The sequence below is a fragment of the Callospermophilus lateralis genome, chromosome 2 (genome assembly GCF_048772815.1).
Source record: "Callospermophilus lateralis isolate mCalLat2 chromosome 2, mCalLat2.hap1, whole genome shotgun sequence".
NCBI lineage: Eukaryota > Metazoa > Chordata > Mammalia > Rodentia > Sciuridae > Callospermophilus > Callospermophilus lateralis.
Window position 1 is genome coordinate 11292637 of NC_135306.1, and position 14356 is coordinate 11306992.

Genomic DNA, 14356 nt, shown 5'->3' on the forward strand with positions numbered 1-14356 from the left:
TTTGTTCATTCATGGCCTTCTTGCTGTTCCTTTAACATGCTAGGCCTATTCCTGTCTCAGGTCCTTTGCATTTGGTGTTTAACCTACCGGGAATACCTTTCTCAGATAATTGCTTAGCTCCAGCATATATATCGTTCTCAGTGATACCTTCTCTTACCACTCTGTTAAAATGGCAGTTCCTCTATTTCTGGCTCTTGATAGTCCCTTTTTTGTCCATATCACTTAAACCATTTGATTTATAATAGATTTTTCTTATTTTGTTACCTTTTCCCCTTCACTTGAGTTTAAGCTCCATGAGGAGTTTGTTTTCTGCAGTTTCTAAGCATTGGTAAAACAGTGCCTGACATTAATAGTTTTATTGCAATCTGTTACTTGGTAAAGGATGCCATGGTTGTAGTGCTGTAGTTGGAATTTCAGTTTTTTTTTGGAGTACTATGCATCTTTAAAGTATTTTTGATGTATTTCTGTTTTTTTTTCTTCAGGAGTACCCTTATTAATTTATCCTAACTTGTGAGCCCTTATTAAGTCCTGTGCTGGTTATATTGGGGGATAAAGTATACATAGACCTTTGCCTTTCAGAGCCTATATTCTCTTAGGGGAGATGATAGCATGTGCTTCAAAAAATTAAAGATGAGTACCCAAGAGATGAAATGGACTAGGAATTCAGATGACACTACAACCCCTCTCCTACCCCTTTCTGTGGTGCTAGGGATTGGACCAAGGGCCTTGCCCAGACTAGGTAGGAATTCTACCACTGAGCCACATCTCAGCCCTGGCTCAGTAATGCAGAAGAGCAAGAAATTATTTCTAGCTGAGAGGAATAAAGGAGAGCCCTCAGAGGAATGTGGTATATGGTATCTGGTATTTGTGTAGAATCTCTGGAAAATAAGTAGGATTTGATTATGAAAAAATGGAAAAGAGAATTCCATTTGGAGGGAATTTGCAAAATAGGACTGTTAAAAATTTGTATGAGAAATAACTGGTTCATTTCGTTAAAGATAAGGGAATATGACTTAGTAGAGTGTAAGTTTGGAGAGGAATGTTGAAGTCACTGATGGAAAGCCTTGCATACAAGATAAGATACCCACTCTGTTCTGTTAGCTGTGTGGCTTCAGTGAAGGATATTATTAGGATTGTCTTTTAATCTGGCAGTTTTACTGTGGAGAGAGACTGAAATGCATCCATCCATTAAAATGTTGTAATAGTGTTTTGAGGAAAATAATGAGGGGAATTGAAGTGGGTATAGAATGGCTGCCTTGGAACAGATGAAAACTTTGTAACTGGATGTGAAGTTTGAGTGACAAGTCTGACAACTACAGCATTTCAAATCTAGTTGATTGGGTGCCCTTAACAGAAGTAGGAAACCCAAGATAAGTAAGATTGGGAATTAATGTTTCATTTTAGTATTGAGTTTGCAGGTGTGATGGTGCCATCCAGGTGATGATTTTTTTTTTTTAAAGAGAGAGAGAGGAGAGAGAGAGAGAGAGAGAGAGAGAGAGAGAGAGAATTTTTTTAATATTTATTTTTTAGTTATCGGCGGACACAACATCTTTGTACGTGGTGCTGAGAATCGAACCCGGGCTGCACGCATGCCAGGCGAGCGCGCTACCACCCGAGCCACATCCCCAGCCCCAAGGTGATGATTATTCGTATGAAAGGAAAATAAGATGTGCATCTGTGGCTTTGGTGCCTTCATTTTGATACAGATAACTGCTAGAAAGAGAAGACTCAATTGCTGAATCTATTGGTGGGGTCAGAATCTAGCTAATTGATGTGGAATACTTCTGTGAAGTCATCTGAATTTTTCTTTTGAGCTGTAAGTGGCTTAACTTGTTTCACTAATTTTACTAGATAAGTGTTCTAAAAGCACCTCATATATTCTCAGCAGTTTGATGCAATTTAAATATTGTCCTTTGAACTTTTCTTTATTGCTGCTTCATTGGCTATAGCTGTCTAACGTCTGTCACTCCTTTGAAGACAATGGATGGGAGTTCCCAACTAGTAACTTTGATCACCGTGTTAACATGAAGGCACTGCTGATTTTAGTTTTAAAAAATTTGTGTAATCACACTATACTCCCTTTTTAAAACCACCTAGGAGATAGAACTACATTGGAAGAGGAGAGGCCTTCTAACCTAGTTAATAATAGCTAAGGTGTTATTTGCTAAAACATTTCTATAACAACCTATACTTAAAAAAATACCAAAAGATATGAGGATTTAGCTTCTATTTCCAGGCAAATTCAAGAACAGAATAAGATTCTTTTAGATTTGTATACTTTTTAGAACCTTGAAACCAGAGGTGTTTTTAAACTCATGAGTGTTATTTATAGGAAAAGAAGTACAATTTTTATTTATAGGTTAATGATGCATGATATTTTTATTTTATACTTACTGCACTGTTTATTAGTTGAAAAAAGGCACCATCGGAGTTTATTTGTTAAAACTTACAGTTTACCCTCTTTGTTTAAAAGGGTGATATTGGCTCTCTCTATTAAATATTTTTCCTTTGAGATCTTTTTAGCCTGGTTTTGCTTCAGAGAACTTAAGGTACTAGTCTAAAAATCATACAAATTAGAAGCATAGTTGGGTGTGAGAGGTGGAAGTCTTGAGCTCCTTCCACCTTTCTGGTCTACATTTCCTACTTTTAGAATGTGGACCAGAAAACCTTTACTATTTACATTCTAACCCCTAATAATGTTCACTAGAAATATATTTCCCTCATTCCTGCTGAAAATACTTTTTTTAAAAAAACTAACCATTCAAAATGGAATGCTTCAGTGATATTTAGTATATTCCCAATGTTGAATATACTATCTTATGTAGTTTCAGAATAATTCCATCACTTCAAAGTAAAATCCCTTGCCCACTAAGCAGTTTGAAAAAAGTTTAAACCATTAGAATGAGTCTTTGCCTTGAAAAATAAGTTCAGCTCTAGTAAGTTTGTGCTCATGCACTTATTTCTGATTTGCTATTAAGAAATGGAGTCTTTCACCAGTGGTTCATACCTATAATTCCAGTGGCTCTGGAGGCTGAGACAGGAGGATCGCGAGTTCAAAGCCATTCTTAGAAAAAGTGAGGTGCTAAGCAACTCAGTGAGACCCTGTCTCTAAATAAAATACAAAATAGGACTGGAGATGTGGCTCAGTGGGGTTGAATCCCCAGTAACAAACCCCCCAACCACCGGAAAAAAAAAAGTAGAATCTTCCTTTTGTTATTTAGTATTGGATGTATTATACTTAGAAACAACTGCAACATTAAAAGGCCATAACAGTTAATAATACTGATAGCAGATATGGTGTTTTGTTTTAATCTCTAATTTTCATACTAGCCTTTCAGAATGGTTACTCTATTTCAGATGGAAAACTAAAGCTTATTCAATAATTCCAGCTGATAAATTGTGGTTTCAGGATTCAAATTCATGTCGTTTTGACTTGAAAAGTTGAGTGTTATTTTCACTGAATCTAGGAGTTAGCAGGCAAAAGATGACTCAGTATAGTCTTATTAGGACAGTGCAAATATAAGGGAAGAAGATTTGAGTTTGCAAGTCCACTTTAGTATTTGTGTCATTAGTAGTCACTTCTGTTCATTTGTGATCTGTGTGTCAGTTGGGGAAAAACAAAATAAGAAATAGCTTTTGGAACTCTTTTTTAGTGGACATTATTATAAATAGAAAAATTACAACATTGCTTCTGAGATTTGTTCTTAGAAATTCTTTTTTTTCTTCCTGTTTATTTTTAGTGAATCATTAATTTGATTTTAAATTCCTAAAATTAATTTTCTGAGTAGTTAAATGTTAGTATGGAAGTTGATTTCTCTCTATTTATTTTGTTAAAATATTAATTTTTTTATTTGTAGTTGGTCACGATACCTTTATTTATTTATTTATTTTAATGTGGTGCTGAGGATTAAGCCCAGGGCCTCCCACATGCTAGTTGAATGTTCTACTGCTGAGCCTCAACTCTAGCCCCTTATTTTTGTTTTTGATACTACTGGGGATTGATTCCAGGGGTATTCTACCACTGAGTTATAACCTAGTCCTTTTTTATTTTTATTTCAAGGCAGAGTCTCACCCAGTTGTTAAAGCTGGTATCAGATTTGTGATTCTTCTGCCTCATTTTCTTTAGTTGCTAGGACAGGGGATTGAACCCAGCAGCACCCTACTACTGAACTATATTCCTAGCCCCTTTTTGTATTTTATTTAGAGACAGGGTCTCACTGAGTTGTTTAGGGCCTCACTAAGTTGCTAAGGCTGATCTTAAACTCACAGTCCTCCTGCCTCAGCCTCCTGAGCCATGGGGATTGCAAAAGCATGTGCTACTGCACCCAGTGAAAGAACATTTGGTATACCAGTTTTCAGCCATTCCTCTTAAAAAAACTTCTGGTAAGTCACCAAGTAGTATAAACCTTGTTAGTTTTCTCTTGCGTTTTTGCCTGAATCATATAACTTTTCTTCCGTTTAGGAATAGACACTGGTGTAAGATGCTAGATTTTAGGTAAAAGGGTGGTAGCTACTTTGGACAAAAGGTTTTTTAAAAAGGTTTTGTAAGTATAACAAGAATATAAGCCACAGCAACAGTGACCATCTAACAGTGACCATCTACAAATGTCCTGTATTTAAGTGTATTGCTAGCTGTCCAAAGAAGTATAGATTTTTGATAGTGACTTCATAACTTTTGCTAATGTATAAATAGGTATCTCCATAAATGGACTTTAAGTTTTTAAAATATTTTATCCAAAACATTTAAAATGCCCTTATAACTTGACCCAAATATTACACTTTTCTGATTGGTGTAGAACTTCTTGTTCTCTCTGGAACCAGAAGAAATATAAAGAATCTAGGCTTTGGAGTTGTTCAGAATTGTTTCCAATTTTTTCACTGACACTCAATAGATGTGTCACTTTCTTTCACCTTTTAAAATGAATATCATGCCTTACAACTCTGCACAGTAGGATTAAAGGTCATATTTCTAAAGGCTCAGCCCAGTATGTGGCATGTAGTAAATTGTGTTCAAATTGTTGTTGTTTTAGGCAAAAGCCTAAATTTTTGGTAGCCTAGACAATATTCTAGGCTACAGTAATACAAATCAATAAAACTTCATCTGCACACTGTCCTGCAATTAGTACATTTCTTCTTGGAGTGTGTGTGTGTGTCTAGTTTTTGAAGTGCTGTGTGTTAATTTTCACTATTTCCTGCATCTTGTTCTCCTTTTCTCAGAAATGCTTGGCATACGTCTCCATTGATAAATGTAAATTTACGTTAAAGAATAGATGGTCCTATACAAGTTTATGATGAGGCATTTGCTCCCTGAGAGCAGTCCTTCAGTTAGATATTCCTGTGCAGCATGCCAACAGGTGCTTTCCAGACTTAAAGATTTCACTTGGCAGAATGCCCGAGGTTATGTCAGAAAAGGAAGCTTTGGTTGTTTGGAATGAAAGAAGTACATGGTGCCTACTCAGTGCTTATATTATATTTTATGATGATTGTTAATATTAAAGCATGAAAAGCTATATTCTAGAATATTAATTCTATTCATTACTTGCCTATTGTTTGTATCAATTCTCTCAGTTCAGAGAAACATACAAAAAACCTTTTACTCTGTGTAACTAGGGTTGAAGTTATGATGAATCAGAATCTAAGATTATTAGCCTTGGAAGGGACTTTGGAGATCAGTTAGACTAACCCTCTTAGTAGATGAGAAAGCTGGCTGAGAGAAGTTGTGGCTTGCTCAAGGAAATGGAGTCACTTATAAGTCTGATTTTCGTTCCAGTGATATGAAGGTAACCTGGTTGAGTGGAGAGAGCCCTGGACTTTGGAGTCACATCAGCCTGATTTGGTTCTAATTCCACCATTTATTAACTGTGTGACCTTTGACAAGTAAATCTGAGTCACTTTTCTGTTCTGTGTTACGTTATTTGCAGGCTTGTGAGGATTATGAGGTAATGTAACTATATAGCACAGTGCTTGGCATTTGCTCTGAGCTCAATAAATGCTGTCTGTTCTGCTGTACTGTTTTTCTTGATTACTTAAAGCAGGTCATATGGCTAAGTGATTATTGTTTATGAAATGGGAATCAATGAGAATGGTTGATGTTTTTTTGCCAAAGCCTTTCTCTGAATAATCTTAAGCTATTGTTCATTGGAGGAGAATACTGCTCACAGCAGAAAAAGCCTAGTAATGGGCTGGGATTGTAGCTCAATGGTAGAGCACTTGCCTAGCACATGTGAGGTACTAGGTCTGATCCTCAGCACCACGTAAAAATAAATAAATAAAATAAATGTATTGTGTCCACCTACAACTAAAACAGCTTTGTAAAAATAAATAAAAAAATAAAAAGAGCCTAGTGACTATTGCTCCAAGTTAAATGGCCAGGGAGCCTAGTACACAGAACACTAAAATCAACCTACATTTAGTTGAGCCAGCATTTTTCAAATCTTTTGTTTTTGATTTTGTTTTGGAATACTAGGAGTTGAATTCAGGGCTTCATAACAAGTGCTGTTTTCCTAATTAAAAGTATATCCAAGGTGAAAAGAAATTAGTGAGAAAAGTAGTGTTGCTTTACAATTCTGCAAATTTCATTAGTGTCTGTAACAGAAGACAGTTGGGTTCTAATGGCTGCTTCTGCATTTAGTCTGTAGTAGTATGTTCTGGTTGAGGATATGAAAAAGAAATTGGCCATTTGGAAAATGTTGGTTCACTGAATTATGTTAATCTTCCAAATCTGATACATTTCATTATAAACCGTCTTCATACATTATATAATCTCTGGAAAACTCTATACTTATGAGAGAGTGAGAGTAACCTTATACTGTTATGAAAATTATTTTTGGCTAGCAGATGCCTGAAAGTGTTTTGAAGATCTCAAAAGGTACGCCATACTTGGAGAACCATGAAGTTGGATCTATTGATAAACTAAATAGAGTAACCATGTTTGCAGACACAGCTTTAATAAATACATAGTCTGGAAATTACTATGGAGTAGATTGTTATACAAGCCTTAATCTTAGAAACCATCTTATTCCTTGAAATAAAGAGCAGCCTAATTTTGAAATGTGGTGAATTTTTATTACATATTTGAATGTTCTTTAAAGATAAGGCATTGTATTAGGTACTGTTAAAAGACATGAAGTTTGAGAAAGAATTTCTTCTCTTGAATTTATGGTCTAGCTGGAGGGGCAAGATACATAATCTTATGAAAAGATGACTAATATTGTATTGTCTGTCACAAATGTGACATACAAGGAGAGATGAGGCTGTTTTATGGGAAAGTGCAGTGCTTTTTAGGTTAGATTGGAGAATTCATATAGAATAACTAGGCTAGGCATTTTCTTCTTTTTTTAAAAATTGTTTATTATGTGGTGCTGAGGATCGAATCCAGTACCTCACATGTGCAAGGCAGGTGCTCTGTCACTGAGCCAGAACCCCAGTCCCTAGGCTAGGCATTTTCATCTAAGACTTTGTAGAACCACAGTATTTTAGTGCTTCACGAAGTACCTTGTGTACATCTTTGCCTACTTGTTTCCTTACCGAATTGTTAGAAATATTTAAAAAATTTATAAAGTGCCTAGCGCCAGAAAGCACATACGGCAGCTGTTATTATTGTTGTTAATACGGCTTTTTCAGCGCAGAGTTTTCTTCAGTGTACTAGTATCATAAGATGTTCAACTTCTCAATATTTTTGGATATTCTGATCTCTTCATTTGTTGAAGGTAGTAATCCAACTATTCTGGACTCTATGGAGATTGTATTACTATGTTCAGGCACTGACTGTACTATGCATTTTACATGCATTTCGTCTTTAGGTTCTTAAAACAGTTTCACTGTTAGGTGGGCAGTGGTGTTTCCATTTAATAAGTGAGAAAACTGAGGGTTGGGATGGTTAATTGCTCGTAATAGGTCCTTAAAAGTAAGATGTATAGCTGGCTTTGAACCCATATCTCTGTCTCCAGAGTTTCATCCTTTACCTTTCCATTGTGGCAGTAAGTTGAAATATTTTTGGATGGTAGTGAACTTTTTTTAGCTGTTTTTCTATGGATAGCTTTTTTTTGGGGGAGGTGTTGAATGGTAGCTCTTCTGTGCTTTAAAAAAAAAAAAAATGTATTGATTGGTGTTTGGATTCCAAAGCCATTTTTTTTAAATCACCTTTATTCTCTTAGAAAATAAGGGCTTTTTTTTTTTTTTTTTTTTGGCTGGTGGGTGGGTGTTCTGCTGGGAATGAAACCCCAGGGCCTCCTGCATGCTAGGACAAGTTTTGAGCCCCACCCTCAGCCCAGGGCATTTCTTCACATTGAGAAATATGTTACTTAAAGAAACCATTCCTGGGCTGGGATTGTGGCTCAGCGGTAGAACCCTGGATCCTCAACACCACATAAAAATAAAGGCATTGTGTTGTGTCCATCTACACCTAAAAATAAATACATAAATAAATATTAAAAAAAAGTTAAAAAAAATAAAAAAAACACATTCCTTTCCTCAAGTGGGAGTGGGCCTTAGGCAGGGCTTTGATTCAGCTCTCCCAGACCCACCATCATAGTATTGAGACCAAATGGGAATGTGGGGCTGGCAGCATGTTGAGGTGCTGAGAGCCTGGTGACTTGTGTAATGCAGCACCTATTGTGGTTTTGGGGGTCCAGAAGGCACATTCTCAAATAGCTGAGGCCTCTACTAATGCATCCCCAAAGCCAATTAAAAAAAATAATTAAGGCACTTAATTACTTAATGGAATTATGGGAAAATAGTAATGAATTAAAAATTTCTAAATCTTCTGTTCAGTCTTACTGTATTGGTGAAGAACAGTTTGTAGGCTTTTGTAGGTTGTTTTGGCCAAGAATTGACTTACCTTTACCATCTAATAACATTACTGTTTGATTGGATAATATGGTTATAGTCACTTTTGAAGGAGTATTGTGGTTTACAAAGCTTATTTGAGGAAAAAAAAATACACTTGTACTGGCAGTCAGCCAATATTTTATAAGCTACAATTTTCCTTTGAATAGCTGGTGGTTTGTAGCTCCATAATTTGTGGTTCTTCTGAACTTGTAAAAAGATTACACATATTTAAGTGACCTTATCACTTTAATGTTTTAAGCAACATATAGTGTCACATTTTGTTATGTTATAGTGTTCTTGTTTTACTTAATTTTCCTGGATGGAGAATCCCTTTTAAGTTAATAATTTGTGCAGTATACTGAGAACCCACTACTCACAACTACAAAACAAACCTAAAAATCAAAATAAGTAAATGTGAGTTTCTCTACATTAGTCTGCCAAAATCCTTGCAGTAGCCATGCTATTCCATTACTTACTGACTGCTGCCTACGTGTATAGAATTATGTGGTATGTGGGTTTGTTTGGGTATTTTTGTATGATATTTAGGTTCATACAGACATTAGGTTCTGATACTGCTACTGTTGCTCTTCCGCATTCAGGTAGAAAAGAATACTTATTTTATTTGAAATGCTTAATGTTCTGTACTTTGTTCTCAGGATTTGTGTGTAGGTAGTTAAATTTGCGAGAGTCATGAGATTATTTTAAATCCTTCCTTTTGATTTAAGGTTATATCTGACATGGGCTGCGGTAGCCTCTTTACTTTAAATATTTTGGAAAGCCAGATTAATAGTTACATTTTTGTATTTATAGAAGTTTCATAGATAAAATGAACCTATCATTCAGCTCCTGCCTCAAGACGGTGTTGCCATGTAGGAACATTATTTAAAAATATACCTAATGAATTATTGTTTTGTGGGCTTGTCTTCTTTTGTTCATGGAAGGTGGTTGAGGTTTGGACTAAAACTTATGTTTATCCGTGAAATGATTTTTGTTGCTAAGATTTTAGCAAATTGTTAATAGCTAGATACTTAACAACTCTTAATAATATTGGCATGCTAATAATTATGCTCCTGCTACTTCTTCCTCTTCTTCCTCCTAACCGGGTCATTGCTATATTACCCAGGCTGACCAGGAACTCATGATCCTAAGCCATTCTCCTTCCTTATCTTCCCAAGTAGTTTGGAACAGGTGAGCACCACTGGATCTGGCTCCGGGTTTTATTTTTTATAATACTTTCTAGCTCTGGTGGATGCTGGTGCTCATTCTTTTTTTGTGTGTGTGTATATGTGTGTGTGTGTGGTGGGGTGGGGTAACTGGAGATAAAGTTAGGGGCACTCAACCACTAAGCCACATTCCCAGCCCTATTTTGTATTTTATTTAGAGACAGGGTCTCACTGAGTTGCTTAGTGCCTTGCTTTTGCTGAGGCTGGCTTTGAACTCGTGATCCTCCTGCCTCCTGAGCTGCTGGGATTACAGGTGTGTAATACCACAACACTGGTGCGGTTCTCATTCTTGATTGAACATTGGGATTACTTGAGAGTTTAGAGAAATACAAATGCTTAGATTTTATACCTTGAGGGATTCTGATTTAATATTCTGCTTAAACATCTGGATTTTTAAAGGTAATTCCAATATGCATTTGCTTTTTTGGGAAATTTGTTAACCAACCTAAGGGGGAAATTTTGGAGAATATATGTTTACCGTTGGAGTTTATAAACTTTAAATTTTGAGATAATTTAGATTCACATGCTTTTGTAAGTAGTCCATCTCTTTAATTTTGTCATTTCAAGAATGTTTTATAAATGGAATCATTCAGTATGTAAGTAATTAAGATTAGCTTTTTTCCCCTCCTCAGCAAATTCCCTTGAGATCCATCCATCAAGTATTTTTATGTAGTTTGTTCCCTTTTATAGCTAAGTAGTATTCCATGGTAGGTAGGTAGGTATGTATCATACAGTTGATTTAATTATTCATCTGTTAAAGGACATTTAGATTGCTTTCATTTGGGCTATTAATAATAAAGCTACTATAAACATTTGTGGAAGGCTTTTGTATTATCATAATTTTCCATTTCTTTGGAATAAACCCAGAGTTGTATGGTCAGTGTGTTTTTAATTTTGTAAGATACTGCTGTACTTTTTCAGAGTGGTGGTACCAGTTTGCATTTTCACCAGCAATGTATGAACAATCCAGTTTCTCCACATATTATTCACCAACATTTGCCATTATCACTATTTTTAAAGAAAAATTAATAGACTTTATTTTTAAGAACAGTTTAGGATTACAGAAATTGAGGAGTGTTTCCATATATACCTTTCTCTCTCATGAGTTACATCTTGCATTGTTATGGTAAATTTGTTACATGTGATGAACCAGTATTGAGGCATCATTACTAATTGAAGTCCATAGTTTATATGGGTTCACTTTTTCTGTTGAACAGTTCTACGGTTTTTTTTTTCCTAAATATTTTTTAGTTGTCAATGGACCTTTATTTTATTTATTTATATTCAGTGCTGAGAATCTAACCCAGTGTCTCACACATGCTAGGCAAGCGCTCTACCACTGAGTCACCACCCCAGCCCCAATACTACAGGTTTTTTTTTTTTTAAAGAGAGAATTTTAATATTTATTTTTTAGTTTTCGGCGGACACAACATCTTTGTTTGTATGTGGTGCTGAGGATCGAACCCGGGCTGCACGCATGCCAGGCGAGCCGCACCATCGCTTGAGCCACATCCCCAGCTCTACTGCAGGTTTTTGATGACAAATGAACAATGTCTTGTATCCACCATTATAGTACTAGTTTCACTGCCTGGAAGTCCCCTGTGCTCTAGCTGTTGTTCATCCCTCTCCCACCTTTTTTAATGGTGCTAGGAATGAACCCAGAACCTCATGTTTTCTAGGCAAGCACTCTACCAATGAGCAATTCCCCTAGCTCAACAACTGATCTTTTTACTGTTTCCGGTCTCTATACTTTTGCCTTTTCCAGAATGTCGTATAATTGAAGTCATAGAGTATATAGAGCTCTTTTAGACTGGTTTCTTTCACTAATCAGTGTATATTTTAGGTTTCTCTGGGTCTTTATGTGACTTGAAACTCTTTTTGTTGTTTAATATCTTATAATGGATATTCAACTGTGGCTGTACCATGTGCAATTTATCCATTCATTGGTTGAAAGATATCTTGGTTTCTAGTTTTAGAAATTATGAGTAAAGTTGACTTTATCTAAACATTTGTCTGTGGCCTTTTGTGTTGACCTAAGTTTTCAACTCATCTGAGGAAATTCCTAGGAGTGCAGTTCCTATATTATGTGATGAGACTATGCTTAGCTTGTAATAACCAGCCAAAGTTCTCCACAGTGACTATACCATTTGGCATTCCCACCGGCAATGAATTAATTTTTTATTTTAGCTATTCATATAGATTGTAGTAATAATCACACTGTGGTTTAATTTTCATATCTCTGATGAATGATATTGAAAATATTTTTGTGTGTTTATTTACCATTTGTATGTCCTTTCAGTGAAAGATTTGTTTATGTCTTTTGCCCATTTTCTGATTTGATTGCTTGTTTCTTTTACTGTTGCATTTTGAGGGTTCTTTATATATTCTATTTAGAAATTATTTATCAAACAGGTGACTTGCAGTTATTTTCTCCCAGACTTGGATATATGTTGTCTTTTCTTATTTCCTTAATGATTTTTTTTTTCCTTTTTTGGTGGTGCTAAGGATTGAACTCAGGGCCTTGTGCATGCTAGGTGAGCACTCTACCCCAAGCTACCTTTGCAATCCCTTTTCATCTTCTGCACTGGGTCTTTTGTAGAACAAAAGTTAAGTTTGATAAGGTTTGATTTATCAGGTTTTCTATTTTAAAATCTTGCTTTTGTTATTAAAACTCAGTTTGCCCTATGTCCCAGATTCTTTTTTTCCCTAAAACTCTTTTTGTTGTTGAATAATATCAATAGAAATTGTATAGTTTTACGTTAGAGTGTGTGATTCATTTTGAATTAGATTTTATAGAAAGCATGGTTGGTATATGCATCACATTTTGTTTGGTTTTATTTTTTGGATGTCCAGTTCTCCATTCTCATTTGTTGAAAAGATTGTCATTTCTCCCCCCTGAATTGCTTTTATCCTTATGTGGGAAAACTACTTGGACAGATTTTTTTTTTTGGACCTATTTTTGGGTTCTCTCTGTTCCATTGATCTTTGTGTCTATTCTTTTTAAAAATTTTTTTTGTATACATATATTATAGTTGTTGATAGATATTTATTTTATTTATATATTTTTATGTGGTGCTAGGAATCGAACCCAGTGCCTCACACATGGCAAGTGCTCTATCACTGAGTCACAACTCCAACCCATGTCTATCCTTCTTCAATCCCATATAATCTTGATTGTAGTAGACATTAAATTAGGTAGAGTGATTCCTCCCATTTTTATTATTATTTTTCAAAAAATTTTTAAAAGCTGTCCTAGAGTAAGTAAATTTAAGAGTAAGTTTGGCTATGTCTATAATCTGCGATAGGAATTTTATTAAATTTGTAGATCAATTTGGGGAAAATGCATATCTTTTCTGTGGAGTGCCTTTACTATTATGAGAGTTTGGAATGAGATTAGAGAGAAGCAGTTCTATAGAGACAGTCTTCTAATTGCTTTAAAGATTATTTGTAATTAGCAAAATATTAAACCTTTTAAAGTCCTTACTTCCCTTTTTGTTTTAAAAATTACCATTAATAGATCAATGAAAATTGAAGGTATTTTTCATTCATTCCATATATTCATTCCATGTCTGTTTTGGCCAGACATGGGTCTAGGTACTAGAATACAGTGGTGAGTAAAACAGACACTCTCCCAACTTTGATTGATCTTACTATATTCTAGTGGTAAGATGGTAAACAAGTGATCACAAAATACATCAAAATACATCAAGAAAGGCATGCAGACAATTGAAATAGGATATTAAAATAGAAAAGTAAATGGGGTGGCTACTTGATTGCCTTGGGAGGAAAAAGGGAGAAGATTATTCTAGGCAGAGGGAATAGCTAAATGCAGTGGAGGAACAAAAAAGGAGGACAGAGTGTCAGGAGTGTAATGAGTGAGAGGAAGAGTAGTACAAATGAGGTTGGTGAAGTAGGCAGAGGCCAGATCAACTGGGAATTTGTAAGCCAGGGTAAGGAGAATGGTTTTTATTCTGACGAGTATGAGAAACCACAGGAAGGTGGTAAAATAGTTTGATGTTGTCAAAAGGTGACTTGAATTTTGTATTGAGAAGGGATTATAGGAAGGGGCAAAACAAAAGCAGGAAGATGAGTTATGAAGCTGTATCAGACTAGGGGTGATCCTAGGAAAGAACTTGATAGATTTTGGAGATAGAGTCAACAGGTTATGTTGATGGTATCTATATAAGAACTGAAGGAAAGAGTAATTGGGGATAATGCCTAGACTTGGTGATTATTGGTGTTCAATGAGATTAGGAAAGATTTAGGGAAAGGAACAAGTTTTGGACGGGAAAAAATCTATAGTC

At 35.5% G+C, this 14356-nt stretch overlaps 1 protein-coding gene across 7 annotated transcripts in view; it reads left to right on the forward strand.

The window, feature by feature from the left end:
• The window catches only part of Strbp (spermatid perinuclear RNA binding protein), a 144150-nt gene that overhangs the window by 11386 nt on the left and 118408 nt on the right, over nucleotides 1-14356 (forward strand). The gene's annotated exons all lie outside the window — the stretch shown is intronic.